General features: G+C 33.5%; 1 long non-coding RNA gene across 1 annotated transcript; it reads left to right on the top strand.

Moving 5' to 3' along the window:
* LOC139515576 (uncharacterized) lies at positions 1 to 23,105 on the top strand. The gene is made up of 3 exons (XR_011662802.1): positions 1 to 181; positions 21,002 to 21,120; positions 22,675 to 23,105. It is a non-coding gene; the product is annotated as an uncharacterized lncRNA (long non-coding RNA).

Raw genomic sequence — 23,105 nt, forward strand, 5'->3', positions numbered from 1 at the left:
CATGAATATCAAACTGTGTGTATCCCTTAATGAACCCCTGATTGCGGAGAAAGTATTGCATGATGAAATTGACATTGCATAAAATATAGAAATCAACGACAACGGAAGCCCACCATGAACGGTGTTTTAATCTTTTGCTGACGACAACTTCCAAATCTACATAGGACCAGGATTTTTTAAGGTAAAAAGTTACGAAATATATCAATGTAGTTCTCATTTCATTTGGTTAGTTTGGTGATCACGAAATCAAATAACGTGTTCAAACTTGGGGCATTTTAGTTAGTTGCAGAACATGTCCGTCCTGGGACAACTCGGACCGTCTAAAAAAGACAGCTAGGACCATCTATAATGACAACTCAGACAAAGACAAAAGGAACATGTTTACTTAGTTTCAAGTTGATTGGACTTCAACTTCATTAAAAACTACCTCGACCACAAACATTTACCTGAAGTGGGACAGACAGATGGAGGAGTGCACGCACAGACCAGAAAACATAATGCCCATAATTGAGGCATAAAAAATTGTAAAGTAACAACTTTAGAAAATTATGTATCAAGTATATTGCAGCAAAATAGGCTAGAAAGGGCTAAAGAGAAAAACAGTATCAGCGAATACACTGGTTGACAGAAAATTAGACTTTGAAATAAATAAATAAATAAATAAAAGATTTAAGGAAAAATAACGAGTCTGATGAGAAATATCTAAATTGATACTTCTTTTTTATTCCAATTTTGAGTATATATAAAATTATAACGTAAGCATAAAATTTGCCTCAATGTAGTTAGTGCCCTGTAATAAAAGTGAGGTATGTGTATCTGACACAATATAGCTCAAGTTAAATGAAACCTTTTTTCAGACATTTCAAGTATATTTTAAATAATATTAATAATTTTATTATATGAACTTTTCGGAAGTGTTTCACGACTTTTTTGAGGGAAAAAATGAATTTTATGAAGTATCTGTTGCCATCTAATACTTTCGAATAGACCTAGAGTTTATTTTCAATGCATTGTAAGTCAGGTTATGTATTTTGAAACTACCACAGAACAAACCATTTATTTTTGTGATTATCAAGCCCCCCCCCCCCCCGAATATTAAACAGTTGCCTCCTTAGAAGGACACTATATGGACAACTAGCTGGATAAATAATAAAACACACGGACAATAACAGTAAGGGTACGAACTTTTGTTATTCTAAGGATGGGAATGGGGCAGCACGATTTTTTGCGGATTTTTTTAATTATTTTTAAAGTCTTAACTTGTCGCTAAGCATGCCTATTGATTCCAGCTCTTACCAGGCCACCATATTTACATTCAAAGACCTCCTGGCACCTCCCCCTTTTAACTCCAAAAATTAATTGATTTTCTACTTATTAAACACGAGTTTAAATTGATTGATTGTTAGTTGTTTGCTTTTAATGTCAAGCGACTAATATTTCATATATAGTTAAGACAGGACGCGAAATTTAAAGTCATTTACGAAAAATGTATACAATATGATAACAAGTAAGGAGATGTGGTATGACTGCCAATTTGGCAACTATCAACTGGAGATCAATGAAGTAGTATTATCAATTATAACCAACCGTGCGGCCTTTGACAAAAAATGACAAAAACCCATACTGTATATCAGTTATAAAAAGCCACGACAAAAAAATGTGAAACAATTAAGACGAAATAAACTAACGGCCTAAGGGACGACATCAAAAGTTCAATGAAGTATAACTAGAGGCTCTTAAGAGCCTGTGTTGCGCACCTTGGTTTATGAGTGTATTAAGCAAAGGAAAACGATGGATTCATGACAAAATTGTTTTTTGGTGATTGTGATCTGTTCGTAGATCATACTTTACTCATCATTCTTGCTACTTACAATTTTCTCTATCTGTAAGGATTTTGGCCCTTTAGTTACAGAGGAACACATTTTGTAAAAACTTACCCAAATTTACAAAATTAATGAAAATTGTTAAAAATTGACTATAAAGTGCAATAACTCCTAAAGGGGTCAATTGACCATTTCGGTCATGTTGAATTATATGTATTTTTTAATTTGCTGAACATTAATGCTATTTGCAGTTTATCTCTATATATAATAGCATTCAAGGAAATAACCAAAAACGGCTAAATTTCTTTAAAAATTACCAATTGGGGGACAGCAACCAACCAACCAGTTGTACAATTCATATGAATTTTTTTAGAGCAGATATATAAAAATATACTTTAATAATGAGTTTGGCTCAGTTTGGTTGAATTTGGTCCAGTAGTTTCAGAGGAGAAGATTTTTGTAAAAAATTTACGAAAAATTGGTAAAAAAATGACTATTTTAAGTGCAATAACTCCTTAAGGGATCAACTTACCATTTCAATCATGTTGATTTTTTTGTAGATCTTACTTTGGTGAACATAATGGCTGTTTACAGTGGATCTCTATCTATAATAATTTTCAAGATAATAACAGAAAACGGACAAAATTTCCTTAAAATTACCAATTCAGGGACAGTAACCCAACAACCCATTGTCCGATTCATCTGAAAATTTCAGGGCAGATAGATCTTGACCTAGTTAACAATTTTACCCCTTGTCAGATTTGTTCAATGCTTTGGTTTCAGAGTGATAAGCAAAAATATACATTTAACCCCTATGTTCTATTTTTAGCCATGGAGGCCATCTTGGTTAGTTTGGTTAGTTTGGCGGGTCACCGGACACAATTTTTAAACTAGATACCCCAATGATGGTTGTGGCTAAGTTTGGTAAAATTTGGCCCAGTAGTTTCAGAGGAGAAAAATTGTTTATAAGTTAACGACGACGGACGCTCAAAATTCGGATTTGTGGACATATTTTTCCTGTCGACAGGAATACATAACTTTTTTGTATTAAAAGATAAACAGATAAACATTATCTGTTTTATGTTAAATTATTTGTAAATTCTGTTTTATATATAATAAAATCAACGGTACCAATTGTGTTGCACCAGATGCGCATTTCGACAATATATGTCTCTTCAGTGATGCTCGTGGCCAAAATATTTGAAATCCAAAGCTTATATAAAAGATGAAGAGCTATAATCCAAAAGGTCAAAAAAGTATAGCCAAATTCGTGAAAGGAATCAGAGCTTTGCATGAGGGAGATACATTCCTTAATTTATAATAATTTCTAATATTTTGTAACAGCAAATTTTAATAACACAAAAAATCCGTATTTTCATGCCAGTACCGAAGTACTGGCTACTGGGCTGGTGATACCCTCGGGGACTAATAGTCCACCAGCAGAGGCATCGACCCAGTGGTAGTAATAAAATCAACGGTACCAATTTTGTTGCACCAGATGCGCATTTCGACAATATATGTCATAAAATGTTCTTTAAATGTGTGCAATTTGTTGTTTTTTTTTCTTTTCAAATAATCCATATTTTTTTAACGAAAGTTTACTTTTGAACACTATTTTTATTTGATTTTTTAAACTGAAAAAAGTTTTAAATGTCTGAATATCTATATTATTTCTTTTTATTAAACATAATTTGGCTAATTTATAAACTCTGCACTTTCCCTCTTTTTTGCCAAATTGAGTCCTGTTACCAGGAAATGGTAAACATATGGGGCTAAGGGAAGTAATATTTTTTTGTTAAGCTCTTTAGCTCTATTCAACTAATAAAGTTTAATTCTGCGATCACACTAGGCAACGATCGCACTACGATCTGTGAAAAAATGCAAATGTTGACGATCGTAGCGCGATCTTGAAGATCACAGTGAGGTCGTATCACGGTCGTGGCGAGGTCTTCAAGTTCGTAATGAGCGTATACAACTTTGAACATGTTCAAAGCAATCGTGGTGGAATCAGGTATTAGTGAGTTCGCACTAAGGTCGTTGTAAGATCGCAAAGGTCGCTGTATCATTATAGCGAGATCGTAGTGAAAGCGTGATTCTATTCGAAATGACCAGTACCATAGTGTGGAAACGGAACTGTACGGTTTTCTTATAATTTGGTCATTCGGGAGACTGTCAAAAGGGGCCCCGACATTTGCAAAATAACAAGTTGCTTGAAGAAAATTGGATGAACTCTTATGTTACTATATATAGCTATGTAACGTTTCTGCTTCAGGTTTTGGTAGCTTAAATATTCTCATAAAGAACCAATAAAATAATAAGAAAGCTATGTGCATCCAAACGTTTTCCTTAGAATGATGGAGTTCCATGATGTGTGAAACGATCAAATTTGCCACACAACAGGGATCAAAAATGTATAAAAAAACCGACGAAAAATGTCTAAAAAAACATCGAAAAATCAATGTTTGCTACCTGAATTTCCACATGTACCTTTTCTGATATATAGTCGTACCTGTCTGAAAGTTTTGAAGTCATTGTTCCAGTAGAAATCCAAATATATTCATTTTCTCCATGTCGGATATTTTTATTGACTGTACAATCGCTTGCAAGTTTACTGTACAATCACTCTGAGCCTTCCTGGACAATATCAATGAGAAGAACATAAACCGTGTACTATCTCTTCTGCCACATTCATGATTAGTTTATGTTTTCCATGATACTTCTGTCATATAAATATTTATTAAAACTACTGTAATCCAATGCTGCAACACATGTCTGGAATGATTTTCTCTCCTTTTTGTGTTACAATTTAATATCAGTTATTTATTTTGTATTGTAATCAATTTTTTATACCTAAATTACACACTCAAAAGTTGAGTCTGACTGAGCGGATCCGGCATGAGGGGAGAGGGAGTGTTGGTGATTGAAACCCCATTCAAATTTTTCGATTTTATTTTTATTTTGTGGAATTTCAGGGTGTTCCGTGGTTTCGATCCCGCACCTGATCTGATATCGTCATTGATAGTATTGAATGATGATCCGATCATTCAACTGATTTTTTTTATAGTTTGGTCTTGTGTTGTGATAGGTTTTTTTTTTTAGAAATTGAGCGCAAACAGACATTTTTAACCCCGCCAAATTCTGTATGTACCTGTTTTAAGTCAAAAGCCCGTAGTTCAGTGTTTGTCGTTTTTTCGTGTATGTCATATATGTTTTTCGTAAATTGTTTTATTATGAATTAGGCCGTCAGTTTGTGTATTAATTCTTATTTTTCATGCCGGAACCTGTTATTGCCGACTATAATTGCTTAAATCCATTTATTTTTTTAACTTTGAAAATCCTATCACATCTCCTTCTTCTTATATTGAAGAAATAAATAATTATGGTTTGATAAAATGTTGTTCTCACTAAAAAAAAACTTTTCCGTTAATTTGTCGGATTCTATTTCCGTTAATTTGTCGGATTCTATAGTTGGGAATATTGAAAAGTTCCCGATATAAAAAAAAATCATGTTGTTTTCTCTGTCTTTCAGATAACAAGGCCTCTCCAATCCTTGATAACATTTAATTTTACTTGAGCTTTTTCTTCCAGTAGTTATAGCTTGTAGTAAACAGAAATCTCATTGGAAATTATACCACATCTTCTTATTTTAATATCGTGTTTATTGACATATAATACGTGTCTTTTCTTGGATCCGTGGTTAGCTACCATCATTTCACATTCGAATTCCTTTATCAAGTTACAATATCCCGATCCTATGATGAAAAATTCTTTTTTTTATTGTTCAAATATGTATTTTTTTATTTTTAAATTGCTGGTCAAAAACATATTAAGTAAAATTCGAAATATGCTAATTACCCTTGCAGAGCATCTAGTTACCTTTTTTATATATAAATATTTATTTTGTACGAGGATAATTTCATTTTTATTTTAGATTAGATTCTTAACATATTTTGTACTGTCCTTTTCTTTTTGTCTTGTATACTTATTCACTGTGTCTAAACCACACCGGCAAAATTTGCTCGGACTCGATGCTATCTAACATCCGGCACAATGACGGAACACCAATAGACAAAAGAAAGGTAGGTTTCTCCTTATTTTTTAATTTCTTTTATGATATCGAAGAATATATATACATATACAACTATTTTCTATTGTGAGATGCAATATTTTCTACAACCGTTCTCTATTAACGGAGAAATAAGTCAAAATGTATGTCAAAATGACGAATTGAGTGAACCTTGCCTCGAAATTGTTTAATTTCTCGTTAAATTGTTCACATTGTACGAAAAGAAAGGTACGAGAAGATAGATATTGACACGGAGATTGCAAATTTAGTTATTATGAGCATCTCAATAATTTTATCTCTGTGTATGGAACGAAAGAAAAGGTTCATGTCAAATTAAAATAAACCGGTTTCGTCAATGTTGTTACTACACAATCACCCGGTTTCGTCTATATATATCACCCGGTTTTTTTTCGTTTTTTTTTAACAAACAATTTATGAAAAGCAACTTTGGCACGGATCTGAACAGTGTCTTTCGAGAATTTAAATATATATTTATTGTAAGGTAAACTTGACGTGTTAAAATCTAATTTAAACAGGCACTTTTGGACATAGTTAATTATGATAATACACATTTTCCTAAAGAAAGGCGTATCCCTTATTTCACTTAACTTCAAACTAATTTTAAATGGAATATAAATAATCAATAGCAAACACTGGTATCTAATTATTTTGTAACATTATTATATTTTCTTTGTTTATAATAGTAGAATGGAAAGATAAAAAATAAAAGTATGTGTTTTGATTGTGCCATAATTTTAATTTACTATACTATATTATATACACTATGCATTCAATCATTGACGAACAGTCCCAAACCGACTATAGTCTATACTGTTCTGCACAAGTTTATCATGCATGCAGTCCTGCCATATACTGTGTTCCTTGCGCACTAAATCAAGTTTTCACACTTAAGCATTCATAACATAGCAGTGAGATTTGTAACTTTCTACCCGTTTCTGGTAAGCACATTTATTTTCCTAGGCATGTTTTTCACATTATATTTACAGTTCAAATTCATTTTTTTTACAGTTCAAATTCATCTTTTTTACAGTTCAATTGAAACTTCAAGATAACTTTCGAAAACAATACATGTATCTGACAGTTTTGTATTTTCAATGTGAATAAAAGTTGGTTTGCAAAACATCACCGTCATTTATATCTAGGTCTTATTTAGAAGAAGTGACGGTAACCACTTATCCCATATACATTGACAATGAGACAACTTTCTTTTAGACACAAAAATGATGTTGAATTAATCAAGTTTAGGTCACCGTATGCCTTAAACAAGGAGGAGAAAAACACACAAACCGCATGAAAGCAAGCTATAACAGGGTCCTAAATTATAAATGTAAAACAATTCAAACAAGAAAACTACCTGCCTATTTTATGTTCAAAACGCATATGGTATAAAGCAATCAAAGACAACCATGGAATTACAAGCCTGTGACTCGGGAAATGGACTGAGTCAAAGTGTTGTCGCTGACACAAACAGAACAACAAAAGTACAAATAATAAAAAATGATGAATAAACCTTAACTCGTCCTTTGACAGAGCCTGTATAGTAAATTCGCGATTTGTGCCAAAACTTGTATCATAGTTAAAATTATCCATTAAATATGATAAATATACATGTATTCGCAGTTTACTATGAAATCCACTATCACTGAACTAGTATACATATTTATTAAGGGGCCAGCTAAAGGACACCACCGGATGCGGGAGTTTCTCGCTTCATTGAAGACCCATTGAGGCCTTCGGCTGTTTTCTGCTCTATGGTTGGGTTGTTGTCGCTTGGAATTTGTATGAACTTTTCATGTTTAAATCCCCCCCTTTTTTTCTTTTTTTTTTACCATATATGTTTTCTTATATAACTAAGAAGTGTATAAAGTTTGATGCAGTTATAATACTTCGTTTTTGAGATATGGCGCGACATGTTAAAAAAAAAACACATTCCTGTTTCACTTACATTTTCTGTAACTCAAAAAGATTTAATTTGATTTTCACTAAAAGGTTTACAGATCGTTTGGCCATTATAAGTAATAACTATGTTAAATTTTAAGAAAATGAGATAAGCTGTCCTGAAGTTACGGTGCGACATGTTTATAGTGGACAGACGGATAGATAGACGGACGGACGGACAGAATGACTGATAGACGGAGGAACGGACGGATGGAAGGAGGGGGTGTATACAATAGTACGGCCTGTCAAAATTGGGATGGGCGTGTAAAAACGCAAAGAAATGAAAAAAAATCGTAATTAAGGTCAATAAGTTTTATTAGGATATCGGCCAAGTCGATTTATTTGTATATTTGTCTGCCTTATCATTTTCCTATATAACTTTTACATATATTTGAAAAAAAAATGTATAGAAATCGATAAAAAGAACTTGATATTCGGCATTTATTATGAGAAACATAATCCAACTGACATAATCCGATTGCCCGGGTGTCCCTGTTTTCTCATTTCTTAAAATATTTTAATTCGGTATACACTTTATAAGATAAGTGGCGAATCTAGATGACGTATATGTTGCACGCCCCGACCCCACCTTTGGTTGCCAAAACTTTATTGATTCCTGTATTTAAAGATTTTGTAAAGCAAAAAATAATCAAAATATTGTTCGACTCGCTACGCTCGGCGGTATGTAAAAGTTGTTCGAAATACGCCCACTTTGAAATAAACTGAATCCGTCTGTCCGTATATATTGTCAAAATATATTGTCCAACATCAGTGTACGATCATCATAACACAATGGCGACAGTGCAGACTTTTTTTTTAAATAATGTTAACAAAATATTTATTATTGAATTTTATCGATGACCTGAGACTATTATACTTATTTGTACATAGCAGTATAGTGATAAATAAATTTTATTTTAATGCATGGTAGTTGTAATCCTACATTCATTTTCTATGTCGATTATGCATGCATATACATTTGTCTTATTATCGACGTTTATCCTTAAGAAGATTTATTTTTAACGATGGTAGAAAAGATTACATACATGGAATGATTAGATTACTTATAAAGGTGTCCATTCTTTTGTGCGAGAAAATCACATATCAATTGTGTGTTTCGATTTTTAAGACCGTAAACTTTAATTTCAAGTTTAAAAATGTTCAACATATTTTCCCATAACTCATATAGAAAAAGCATATTTAGAGAGCTTTAATCTCAATATGCTGTTAAAAAATTTCGGAATGCAATGTAAAATTAAAATATTTGTGTTCTATAAGAGTATGAATTTGCGTATTATTTATTTGAATCTGAGACTCATATAAATAATAAGCCGCTGTCCGGTGAACGAACTTGTTTTCGAACGACCCACAAAACTCCTTTTGAAAGCTGATGTTAAATAATCTATTATAATGTAATGCGATTATGATTTTTTTTATTTGACCAAACCGGGTTATGCATTTTGAAATCTATGACGAAACCGGGATGTATACATTGACGAAACCGGTCAGTTCGATTTTGACATGACCCATTTCTTTCGTTCCATACACAAAGTTACAATTATTGAGATGCTCATAATAACTAAATTTGCAATCTCCGTGTCAATATCTATCTTCCCGTACCTTTCTTTCCGTACAATGTGAACAATTCAACGAGAAATTAAACAATTTCGAGGCAAGGTTCACTCAATTCGTCATTTTGACATGCATTTTGACTTATTTCTCCGTTAATAGAGAACGGTTGTAGAAAATATTGCATCTCACAATAGAAAATAGTTGTATATGTATATTTATTCTTCGATATCATAAAAAGAATAAAAAAATAAGGAGAAACCTACCTTTCTTTTGTCTATTGGTGTTCCGTCATTGTTCCGGATGTTAGATAGCATCGAGTCCGAGCAAATTTTGCCGGTGTGGTTTAGACACAGTGTTATTCAGTGGTTGTTTGTTTATGTGTTCAATTTGTTTTTCGTTCATTTTTTGTACATGAGTTAGCCGTTAGTTTTCTTGTTTTACATTGTTATTTCGGGGTCTTTAAAGTTTTATAGCTGACTATGCGGTATGGACTTTGCTCATAGTTGACGGCCGTGCGATGACCTATTGTTGGTAATTTCTGTCATTTTGGTCTCTTGTGGAGAGTTGTCTATTTGGCAATCATACCACATCTTCTTTTTTTATATCTATTGTATACATTTTGTTTTTGTCTCTGATATAGTCACATTAAAAGGGTTCCTTGATAGGATCTTAATTGTTAAAATGACTGGTTTTGTGCTTATTTTCATTTCAAATACCATATATGAATATAATAGGACAGACAAGGAATATGGAACGCCATAGCTGTGTCACAGTGGAAAAATGGACAAAAATTTATTTTGATACTTTTTGGACATTTTGTTAAAGATTTTGTAAAACCAGTGATTTTGTTATATTTGCAATATTTCACTAGGGATTTTGATATTTTTATTGTGCAAGATTTAGGTCAAGTTTAGAAGATTAAGCTAATATAATTTCATGTTTTAATTTGTTTTTTTTTAAATGGCGACATTTTACTTCAAAATGATCTATTATTCCTGAGACTACTATAACAGTGTTATAGTAGTCTCAGATTATTCGTATTTGACAAGCCAAGGCTTTAATCCCATAAATAAGTCTGTATGTTCTATAATCGTTAATTATTATCTACATGTATGTGTTAATTTTTCTGTTATCCCTTATTTGAATTTTCTCACTCATTTAGAGAAATATTTGTCAAGTACAAGTAGTTTTGGTTTGTTATATAAACTATGTTGTTATTTTGATGTGGCAAAATGGATTTAGTATTACACTGAGCAGTCCCAACTCTACTTCCATGCTTATTATACATCGCGCTAACCAGAGTCGTCTTTTGTTACACGAGCTAGTCCCAGAGTCAGAGTCCGTACTGTTTATTGTGTGTGTGTGGTTCCAGACCAACACATTTCCCAGTCACAGATACACCCAGAATCTATTTGTGATAGCTGTCTTTCGTTGTTCATATTTAGTATATGCTGTGAAAGTTTAATTATTTTCAGCATTTTTTCTCGATTATGAGTGCCCTTTTTATTATGTTCACATGGTTCAGTAGTATAACAATTATGTTGAGCAATAACATCATAATGATCAGTAGAATAATCATTATATTGTGCAGATCTGGTATTATATTCAGCTCTTTAATCAATATACTTTTGTCTTTATATTCAGTACTTTTGAAAATATCTTCTGTCAACATATTATTATATTATGTAGATTTCTCATTATGTTGATTACAGACACCGAAATATTCAGTGGTCAAACACACTTTTTATACGCCCGCCGTCTTTAGACGGGACGTATTATGGTATACCGTTGTCCGTCCGTCTGTCCGTCGTCCACACTTCGGACAATAACTCAAAAACGCTTTCACCAATTTCCATGAAACTTAAGTGAATTGTTTATATCTATTGACGTAAGCTCCCTTTCGTTTTTTTTAATTTCAAATTTTAAGTTTTGGATTTATGGGGCTTTATTTATAAAAAAAGGGGATCCGTTGTCCACACTTCGGACAATAACTCAAAAACGCTTTCACCAATGTCCATGAAACTTTGGTGAATTGTTTATATCTATTGATGTAAGCAAGCTCCCTTTCAATTTTTATAAATTTCAGATTTTAAGTTTTGGATTTATGGGGCTTTATTCATAAAAAAGGGGGATTTTTAACACTTCGGACAATAACTCAAAAAGGCTTTCACCAATGTCCATGAGACTTTGGTGAATTGTTTATATATATTGATGTAAGCTCCCTTTCAATTTTTATAAATTTAAGATTTTACATTTCCGTGTTACGAATTTTTATTCTTAAAAAAGGGGGGATTTTCCAATTTTTGGACAATAACTAACACTTTTAAAAACAAGTTAAAAGAGCAACGGGCGTATCATGCAATAAAGCGCAGCACTTTATTATCAGTACTGTTATCATTATGTTGAGTGAAATAAATATTATGTTCTGTAGACTGATCATTATGTTCAGTAAAATAAATATTATGTTCAGTTCAAACAACTTTATGATCAGTGGTCAAAATGTTTTATGTTTGGTTCAAAAAATATTATACTAGGTGGTTAATCAATTACTTTCAGTGCTTTTTTTCATTATGTGGTGGTGGTAGACTTCCGAAAATAACCGAAAACATGTATATTTTTTTCAGGTTTATTTTCATACTGGCAACATGTCGTCTGCTATACAACGTGCTCTTGTAGAACTTAATCTGCAAATCTTTCAAATTAAAATTTTTAAAGATGATAGGATAGAAGATGACTCTTTTCAGCACCTTACTGATCAAGACTTGATCAGACTAGGTGTTGAAACTATTGGTGATAGAATAAAGATTGAGGGAAGCAATGAGGATGACTGTGACTATGACCCAAACATTAGCAACTATAGGTCATCATAATGGCCCCAATAATTAGAAAAAGCCCCCGCATAGTCAGCTATAAAAGAGGGGGAATGATACCAGAGGGAGTGTCCCCGAAATGCTGTGTGGTAGACAGTGTTATTAATTAATTATTAGCGCCCTTGGTAAAACTTCAAATTTCATAATTAATGTATTTCATTGTTAAATAATTTACATGAAGCATATAAGTATATATTTGTTAATTGCATAGCTTTTGCTATTTGAATTCGTTGGTTAAAGATATTTATAGTATAACTGATCGGCGTATTTGAATATCAAAAATAAGACAACGCGTGACCGAACGACGCATGGATTAAACGAGTGCGCAGCACGAGTTTAATCCATAGCGGCGTTCGGTCACAAGTTGTCTTATTTTTGATATTTAAATACGCCGATTAGTTATACTTTTTATTACATTGGCTAATGGCTTTTTTTTCTATGAAATTAATGTAAAAAATATAAGGAACTATATGTTTTCCTACGCATTCACAATTTGTTTTGATCCGACGTTATCGACGTCTTGACAACGCCTATTGTTGTATGACGTCAGAGAGTGAAATAACCACGTTTATTTCACATGTGAAATTATCGGTTTTTATCTAACTGGGAAATCAATGTAATTCATTGCAACCAATGTAATAATTATTTATATTGTAAAGTTTAATATTTGCATCGTCGCAAAATCTTTGGTTACCCTCTTTGTATATGTTCCGGACCATATGAGTATTTGGACCATATGCGTATACTCATATGGTCCGACCATACGCGTATGGTCCGACCGTACGCGTATGGTCGGACCATATGTGTATAATACTCGTTTGGTTATTAACGGGCCGGACCATATGAGTATTTGGACCATATAGGTATATTTATTTTTCCAAATTACATTATAAACGTTTCAATAATACAAGAACTTTATCTAAAAAAAACAGTGATGGTTTAAAACATGACAATTTTTTAATTTTATACATTCAGTGAGAAACTTATATATTTTATAGATCATACAGACACCAAAATAGGAAATTGATAATTCTTGATTATCCTTTTATTGATGCGTTTTGTTATTTGATTTAGCCACGTGATTATGGATGTTCCGAATTGAGTTTTCTCTTATACCCCAGTCCCACTAAGCCACGATCGCACTACGATCTGTGGAAAAAATGCAAATTTTGATGATCGTGTAGGTCGCAGTAAGGTCGTACCACGGTTGTGGTGAGATCTTCAAGATCGTGAAGAGCGTGGCCATCTTTAAACATGTTCAAAACAATCGTGGTGCGGTCGTGGCGAAATTAGGTCGTGGTAGAAGCGTAGTGGAAGCGCATTAAGATCGTATAAGATCGCAAAGGTCGCTGTACAATCGTTGCGAGAGCGTAGCGAAAGCGTGTTTCTATTCGGAGAGATTGCGCTACGATCTCACAGCGACGTTATCACGACCTTAAGTTCAGTATTTTTGTGATTTTACTCTCTACTCTGTTACCGGCCACAAAAGAGCTCATCAACCAGAGAATTAAGTTAATAAACACAAAGCTGTAATAAATTCCAGTAATTTTAAGTTTTGGAAGCTCTTTGGTATTGTATTAGGTACTTTAAATGAAAAGAAAAGTTACAAGTAACATGTCAAATTGATATTAGTTTAAACGAGTAAACACTAGGGACTATATTCGTGAACAACGAAGCGAAGAAGAACAGACAATTGTGGTCTCGGTCGTATATTGGTATGACGTTGCCGTCGTCGTCGTCGTCGTCCGAAAACATTAAGTATAAGTAAATAGAAACATGTGAAATTTAAACAAAAGGTTTATGACCATAAAAGCAAGGTTGGGATTGATTTTGGGAGTTCATCAGTTTAGGAATTAGGGACAAAAAGGGCCCAAAATACCATTTTACTTGGTTTTCGCACAAGAACTTTCAGTAAACAGAATTCTATTAAAGGAGTAGGTACGGTAAGACTCCTTTTTGGCCCCAAAATATAGCAGTTTTACAAAATTGTGATAATGTAATCGTTAAGCCATTTTTTGGAAAGTAGAATGATTCTGGTACATAAATATGGGCTGTGTTTGACAATACAATGCACATATATCGGGTACTAGCATCATAAAGTCACGCTAAATTACTGAAATCTTCACAATTTCAGCATTTTAGACAAATTTTAGACGGTTTCTGTCTAAAATCATCTTCGCTAGCCAAGGGTTACGAAAGAGCGGGAGTGGTTCGTAACCCTTGGCTAGCGAAGATGCCTAAAATGAAAGTGGTCGCATTCGTGTTCATCCATAATATTGAAATGTAAGTTGTATTTGATGATAATACTATAATACTAAAATTACGAGGTCCAATTTATCAGCCAGCATCAGGTAAAAACGGCATATCAAAGAATTCAACTTTATATATAGCTAATATAGGACAATTGTGTAAATTAAAAATTACACCACTTCAGACCCTTTTGTTTTCCACATAATTAATATTGCCAATAATTAACAAGTTCCGGGTCGAATCCGGTACCGACACCAAAAGTATATTCACCTGTTACCCATTACCTTATCTGTACGTTCTGCATCTAACAGGCGCACCACCAAATGGTGTATTTGATTTTACTATATACACGGGTCATAATCACAAAGTCGACACAACTAAATTCAATCATTGTCAAATTGTTCCCTATTGTAGTTTTTTAATTAGTAAAGTTTCTAAGATAACAATACGAATACTAAAAATTTGGACTAAGGCGTATAGGTACAGTTTTCAATTTGTTAGCGGGCATGAAGCAAAACAGCGAATCAAAGATTTGAACTTTATTGGACAATGCTGTTGATTAAAAAATACTCAATTCCAGGACCTGAATATTACCAATAATTGAAAAGTTCCAGGTCGACGGGTTCAAACAGAAAGATTTGAAAGCAGAGAAGACTGTGTATCTTATAATCGGCACGACTTTATCAGATGACAATACCAATACTAAAATAAGGCTTACGCATAGTTATATACTTTGATTCAGTCACGGACCCGCGATATCACGGGTGTGTTCTAGTGATATATATATATATTACTATAACAAAGTTTCAAACTGGTGTACAGGAGTTCTACACCTTCGGGGCTATGGATAACACAGTCCATCGGGGAGGACGCCACTGTCTACCCTTTGTCTGGGAAAGGTTGGTACTTGTACTATATATAAAGGTTGAGGATGAACACGGATGCGGCCACTTTCATTTTTGACCAAAACCATCTGAAAAGTGACGATTTTTGGCGAATTTGATAGATTTTTCATGTTTAAGCTTGAATCAGAGCGTTTTTAATGACTTAATCAGTTGAAATCTTTCACAAAAACTAATTGAATCAATTGAAATAGACACTTAAGTGTTTAAAAAGTGTCTTAAATATTTCGTCAGATGAACTTGAAAATTGAGGCCAAAATCGGCCCTTACCGGACCTACGTCTTTTAACATAAGGTGTATGACCACAAAAAGAAGGTTGGGATTGATTTTGAGAGTTTTGGTCCCAACGGTTTAGGAATTAGGGGCCAAAAACGGTCCAAAACAAACATTTTTCTTAGTTTTTGCACAATATCTTTAGTATAAGAAAATAGAAATCTATGAAATTTTCACACAAGGTTTATGACGACAAAAGGAAGGTTGGGATTGATTTTGGGAGTTTTTGTTTTCGTATAAAGCTGCGCCCTGCGGAGCATCTGGTTCTTTTAGTGGCACAAAAGCGTGGAATTCATTATCCAGTGAAATAAAAAAATTATACTATAGGTGTTTTTTATACGACCTCAAACATTTTTTTGGATTGTATAATGGTATGATGTCGTTGTCGTCTGCGTCGTCCGAAGCCCAATTGGTTTCCGGACAGTTTCTTTAGTTTAACAAAATAGATCTTAATGATTTTTTTCTAAAGGGTCAATACCACAAAAGGAAGGTTGGGATCGATTTTGGGGATGGTTGTCCAACCGTTTTGGAATAAGAAGCCCAAAACAAGGATTTTTCTAGTAAGGATAATAACTTGTGTATAAGTATTTCATTTGCTCTGAAATTGTACCACAATGTTTAAACCCACAAGTAGAAGGTTTGGATTCGTTTACGGGGTTATGGGTCAAAAGTTTAGGAATAAAGGGCCAAAAAGGGACCAAAAGCCAGCATTTTTCTAGTTCCAAGACAATAAATTGTGTGTAATTGTATTGACTTCTCTAAAATTGTACCACAATGTTCCACATAACAAAGGGGAGGCTAGGATTAAGTTTTGGAATAATTGTCCAAAATATGTAGGAATTAGTGGGGCCAAAAAAGGGCAAAAAAGAAGCATGTTTCTAGTTTCCAAACAAAAATTGTTTAGGTGAATGAATCTCTCTGAAATCGTAATACAAGGTTCCATACTACAAGGGAAATGATGGGATTGAGTTGAAGGGGGTTTCAATAAGTTTTTTTTAGGGGGGGTTAAACTTTTTAAGGGATTCCTTTTTTTCAAATATTTTCGAAATTCGAATTTTGAAAAATTTCAAGAAGAAGCCTTCAATTGCACAGTATTGTATAGTAGATTTGTTAGATCTCTGGCCACATTTATTTTGTGACAAAAACCTTAATTATGACAAAAATTCGATCACAATCCAAATTCAGACAGTATGAAGCTTCAATATTGTGACCAAATTTTCTCCAACCGTTCAGGGTTGCACCACTGCGGTCGTATACAGATGTGCCCTGCGGAGCACCTGGTTGTTGTTGTAATTATAGTTTGTTTATTTAGATCTATTGTTTACATTTGTATATAAGTAAATTATTCATTTATGTAGTTGATATTTTATGTAGAGCGCCTTATTGAAATTTGGTTTAATCCTAATGAGTTTTATTATATTATTATTATAACTCGGGGTGAGGGTCCAGCCTCCCTTTTTGGGAAAAAAAATCCTGCTTGCTTATAAAGGGAATCACCGAAGCTTGACTGGAGCGAGGCCCCTCTTAGACAGTCAGCGGGGCCCCACTCATGAAAATTACTGAATCCGCCACTGGATGTTGCCATCAAAACTGTGTCACTTAAAATAATTTGTCTCCGGGTATATTGTTATGCAATCTGTAACTTTACTACAATGGTTCTTTTATGGTTGCCATGGTTATGGTTGTTTTGTTTTAAGGGGACAATAATTTGATGGTTTTTTTTGGGGGGGGGGGGGGGGGGGGTTGACGAATAGATCTAATCATTTTGATCTGTTGCTACGCAAGTTTATATTTTACTACAGCAAAGCTTCATTTTGAGTCAGTTAAGTTGCCTTATGCGAGCACTCTGGATTTGTGTGCTACCCAATAAATGCTGAAATACGTGCCATATTGTTATAATCTAGCTGGCTACTATATTATTTGTAACTTATTGGACAGTTTTTTTATACTTTTCATTCTGAATTACAAAAAATATAACCAGAAAAACCTTAAATGATCGTCGATTTTCCCAAAAGTTTTGAAGTTGCACATAGGAAGTAGAGCACATTAGGAATCCTTATGTAGTTTATTATCCTCTGAGCTTTTGGCTAAGATGTCAAAGAACAAATGTATGAAATATCTAATCGCCGAAAATCTCTAAAGACAAGTAGTTAAGATTTCCCAAATTGCAAAAGTCGTAGGAATATTGTTTGTCGACAATACGTAGTCAACTACGTATACAAGTTCAACTGTTGGCGGCAAATTGAATTTAAAAGAAGACGAAATTTTCGTATCTTTTCAATTTGGACGCAGGGGTTTAAATTAGCGGTGGTCCAAGGTCTGTGACCTTCCACTTTTGCAGTCGGACTTTCTACTTTGTTACTAGCTACGCACGACATGCCCGACGGACCTTGAAATAATATAAAAAAATAACTTTGCAAACATTTTTACCAAAGTTTCCTAATAAACGATCTCAAACTTATATTCATCATTACTATTCATGACAGCCATGTTCAATTTGTTCTACCGCTAGCTTTATACATAAAATCGCCGATAAATAATGTGTAAATCCGAGTAAAATCGTATCTCACTATCTGTCAAAAACAACATTGAAACCAAAATGGCTGCCACGAGATTACAATATCGGATCCGATTCCGGAAGCGGATGAGGGTAATCCCGGATTTGGCTACTAAAAAAATCCAGACAGGTTACAAAATACATCTATGCATCTATGCATGTTAATAAATATAAACACTAGAATTAAAAACCAAAAGACTTATATGAAAAAGAAAGAAAAAGCAGAAAATATTTTGTACACCAATTTTAATGTGAAAATCCAATACATTGTGACAGCTGGGAACAGTTTATCTAACAATATATATGTTCCTGGTAACAGTATAATATTTTTTCATCAGTGATAAATGTTGGTAATGCATGTTAAATGCTTTTCAAGTTGAACATATTACTGCAATTTCAAGGGGTATTTTTTCCTTCTCAATTTTGATAGGTCAGTTAAAATAGCTGGAAGTTTCTGATATAAAAAAAAGATGTGGTATGATTGCCAATGAGACAACTATCCACAAGAGACAAAAATGACCAAAACTTAGTAAAGGACAAGATCCCACCCCTAAACCATATATATATATTCATGTATGGGACAATATAACAAATCATATGAAATATAGGTGGAGTTCGTGGGGCCACTCTGTTTGAGAATATATAATGGTCGAGATCCACAATCTTAAACAATATATATATTTATGTATGGGACAATATTACAAATCAAATGAATTATAAGGGGGTCCCTATGGTCACTGTACCCCCTCCTGTTTGAGAACTTGGAAACATTCGAGATCATCACCCCTTTACCATATATACTCATGTATAAGACTATATAACAAATCAAATGAAATATAGGGGAAGTCCCTGTTGTCACCCTACCCCTAATGTTGAAGAACTTTGAAACAGTTGGGATCCCCAAATGCAACTCTAAATTAAATGAAATATAGGGGGAGTCCCTGCAGTCACCTGATTGAGAAATTGGAAAGAGTCGAGATCCCAACCTTTAAATGAAACCATATATATTCATGTATGAGCACTAATAAAATGAAATATAGGGAGGGTCCTTAAGGTACCCGCTCCTGTTTGATAACTTAGAAACATTCATTCATTCATATCTTTATTTCCTTTATCCCCACCCCTCAACCATATATATTCATATATTGGACAATTTAACAAATCGAATGAAATATAGGGGAAGTCACTGGGGTCCCTCACCCCTCCTGTTGGAAAACTTGATAACGGCCGAGATCCCCACCCATAAACCATATAATTATATTCATATATGGGACAATATAAAAAATCAAATGAAAAATAGGGGTAGTCCCTAGGGTCACCCCACACCCTCTTGTGTGTGTTTTTAAAACTTGCAAAAGATTGAGATACCAACGCCTAAACCATATTCATTCCTGTTTGTCATTTCAGAAAAGATTGAATGACATACAAGGTCAATCTCATATGTGACACATATGCATATCACGTTGTTAGACCCTAACACCTGTCATTTTATTCCAAACTTAGACATCGTTGATTTGGGGTGAAGGTGGGAGTCGTTTACATTTACTATGGACAGGTCAGTCAGACCTCACCATTGATCCCTGTAGTAGTAAACATTTGTCTGATTTGTGTCTCATAACCTTTGTACTGTACAACACAAACTCAGTTTGCTTTCCAGGGAAGCAAGTCCATTCATACTTTTACAAGCTCGTACTAAAGTCATCTTTAACTACTAACAGTCAACTAATACGAACAATTACGATCAACTAGAAGAACTGCAATCATTGCAAATTTGTACCACTGCTGACTCATGAAAGACTCATGACCACGAATGGTCATGTGCGTTGCTAATGAAAACCTTAATAAAATATGAATTATTTGCCTTAATAATTAATTCATTAAATGAACATAAATGTACAATTATATATGAATGTTTAATGTTTGTTCTTTTAAATCTTTAAAAAATGTTGAAGCAACATTGCCACAGTTTTCGTAATTATGTTTGCCTTGGTTTTTGGTTAACTGCCTACAGTGCTTACAGCGCTTTGATTACTTTTTTATACGCCCGTCAAAATTTTGACGGGACGTATTATGTTATACAAATGTCCGGTGTCTGTCCGGCGTAAACATGTCGCGCCGTAACTTGAGAACGACTTATCCAAATTTCACGAAACTATTGTAGTTGTTTCTTATGATAGTCAAATGATCTGTATACTTTTCGGTCAAAATAAGATTAAAACTTTTTGAGTTACGGCACTTTTGGGTGATGATTTAAAATATTGTTTTTCAGTTATTTAGTATTTTGTAAAAAAGGGGGAGGGTATTTTTACATGTCACGCCATATCTCAAAATCAATTTATGATTGTTGCTTAAAACTTTACACACTTCTTTGTTATATTGATCTCAAGATCTGTATACTTTTTGGTGATGATTTAAAATTTCATTTTTCAGTTATTTAGTATTTTGTAAAAAAGGGGGAGGGTATTTTTACATGCATGTCACGCCGTATCTCAAAATCAATTTATGATTATTGATTAAACTTTACATACTTCTTTGTAACATTAATCTTAAGATCTGTATACTTTTTGGTTTTAATTCAAAATTTTATTTTATATTATTTCATATTTGTTTTAGCCCACTTTGCTATATTCATAAATTTTTATCCGTTATCATTGTCCGTTAACTTATCTAGAATTGTAAAAACTGGTTTCCTCTGCATACTAATGAGCTTAATTATTTTACCAAACTAGGGAACAAGAAATCTTCATAGGGATACATAGATTGAACATTTTCTAAATGAATCCACAGATCTCTGTGTCTCACCTGCAGTTGCTGCTTTTAGTGTAAAAGTGTGATGTTGACTATAAAAGTGAGTATATTTATCAGTAAAATACAGAATTTAAAAAATTATATATGTGCATGCATCATACTCCATCCATGAACTATGGATAATAAAAACAATGTTATAGCAATGACTAAAAAATATTCATAAATCTAATTTTAAGGGTTAACTTATTATAGCTCTTCATCTTTTATATACGCTTTGGATTTTAAATATTTTGGCCACGAGCATCACTGAAGAGACAAGTGTTGTCGAAATGCGCATCTGGTGCAGAAAAATTGGTACCGTTAATGTTATTATTAAATTTTTGTCGAGCCTGCAACTTTTGTTGCAGAAAGCTCGACATAGGGATAGTGATCCGGCGGCGGCGTTAGCTAACTTCTTAAAAGCTTTATATTTTAGAAGGTAGAAGACCTGGATGCTTCACAAATTGTATATAGATGCCTCATGCTACGAACTTTTGGTCAGTACCATGTCCAATGTCCTTGACCTCATTTTCATGGTTCAGTGACCACTTGAAAAAAAAGTTAATATTTTTTGTAATGTTAAATTCTCTCTTATTATAACTAATTGGACAACTATATTTGGTATGTGCATACCTTGCAAGTTCTTCATGCCCGTCAGACAGTTTTCACCTGACCTCGACCTCATTTCATGGATCAGTGAACAAGGTTAAGTTTTGGTGGTCAAGTCCATATCTCAGATACTATAATCAATAGGGCTAGTATATTCGGTGTATGGAAGGGCTGTAAGGTGTACATGTCCAACTGGCCGATGTCATCTGACCTTGACCTCATTTTCATGGTTCAGTGGTTATAGTTAGATTTTTGTGTTTTGGTCTGTTTTTCTCATAATTTATGCAATAGATCTTCTTTATTTGTTGTATGGAATGATTGTAAGGTGTACCTGTCTAGCGAGCAGATGTCATCTGACCTTGACCTCATTTTCATGGTTCAGTGGTCAAAGTTAAGTTTTTGAGTTTTGGCCTTTTTATCTAATACTATATGCCATAGGTCAACTATATTTAGTGTATGGGCATATTTTATGATCTATATGTCAGTCGTGCAGGTTTAATTTGACCTTGAACTCATTTTCATGGTTCATTGCTCAGTGTTAAGTTTTTGTGTTTTGGTCTGTTTTTCTTAAACTATAAGTTATAGGTCAACTATATTTGTTGTATGGAAGCATAGCTGTACATGTCTGCCTGGCATGGTTCATCTGACCTTGACCTCATTTTCATGGTTCATTGGTCTTTTTTTAGTTATCTTGGTTAATGTTAAGTTTATGTGACAGTCTTTAATAAAGCTTTATACTTAGGACTATCAACATAATATCAATGATAAGTAAAGAAGGCGAGATATTTCAGCGTGTGCACTCTTGTTTATCTTGTTCTAGTTTATCATGGAGACTGCAATGATAAATTATAAATCACAAAAAATCCTTAATCTCACCATTGCACGTGTCAGAAATGCTAAATATATGGACTCATCTTAAAATTCCTTAATAATAACCCTGATTGGTAAGGTTACCGTAGTATTTGATGATTATTTAAGAAAATTGTACCCTGAATTTTATTTTTAGATTTCAGCAACAGAATGAAGAATTCCAAGAGTCTAATACGGTTTATTAAACAGGATTTTATCATTGAATCAACATCCTACAAGAATATAACATACAAATAAGTAATTATGTGCAGGGAAGAACATTTAAACAAAACTGTAAGAGACATGCAGTGGTGGTGTATTTTTAAAGAGACCGAAAGAACCTATAATAACTTGCCATGAGTGTATATTTTCAAAACCAGAAGCTCGTTCATAATAATATACAATTTAAATTAAAATTATTGTATGAACATTACAGATAAAGTCCCAAAAGAGAAAATTTAGTTTTAAATGAAACATTTAAGTACAAAACATTGAAATAGTCCTTTCCATGTTGTGTGACATGTAGAAATTTTATGCTTTCACCATTCATGTAGCTCCATATAGAGGAATGGGTCCCTGTCCCCCTCC

Source organism: Mytilus edulis, chromosome 3 (assembly GCF_963676685.1).
Source record: "Mytilus edulis chromosome 3, xbMytEdul2.2, whole genome shotgun sequence".
NCBI lineage: Eukaryota > Metazoa > Mollusca > Bivalvia > Mytilida > Mytilidae > Mytilus > Mytilus edulis.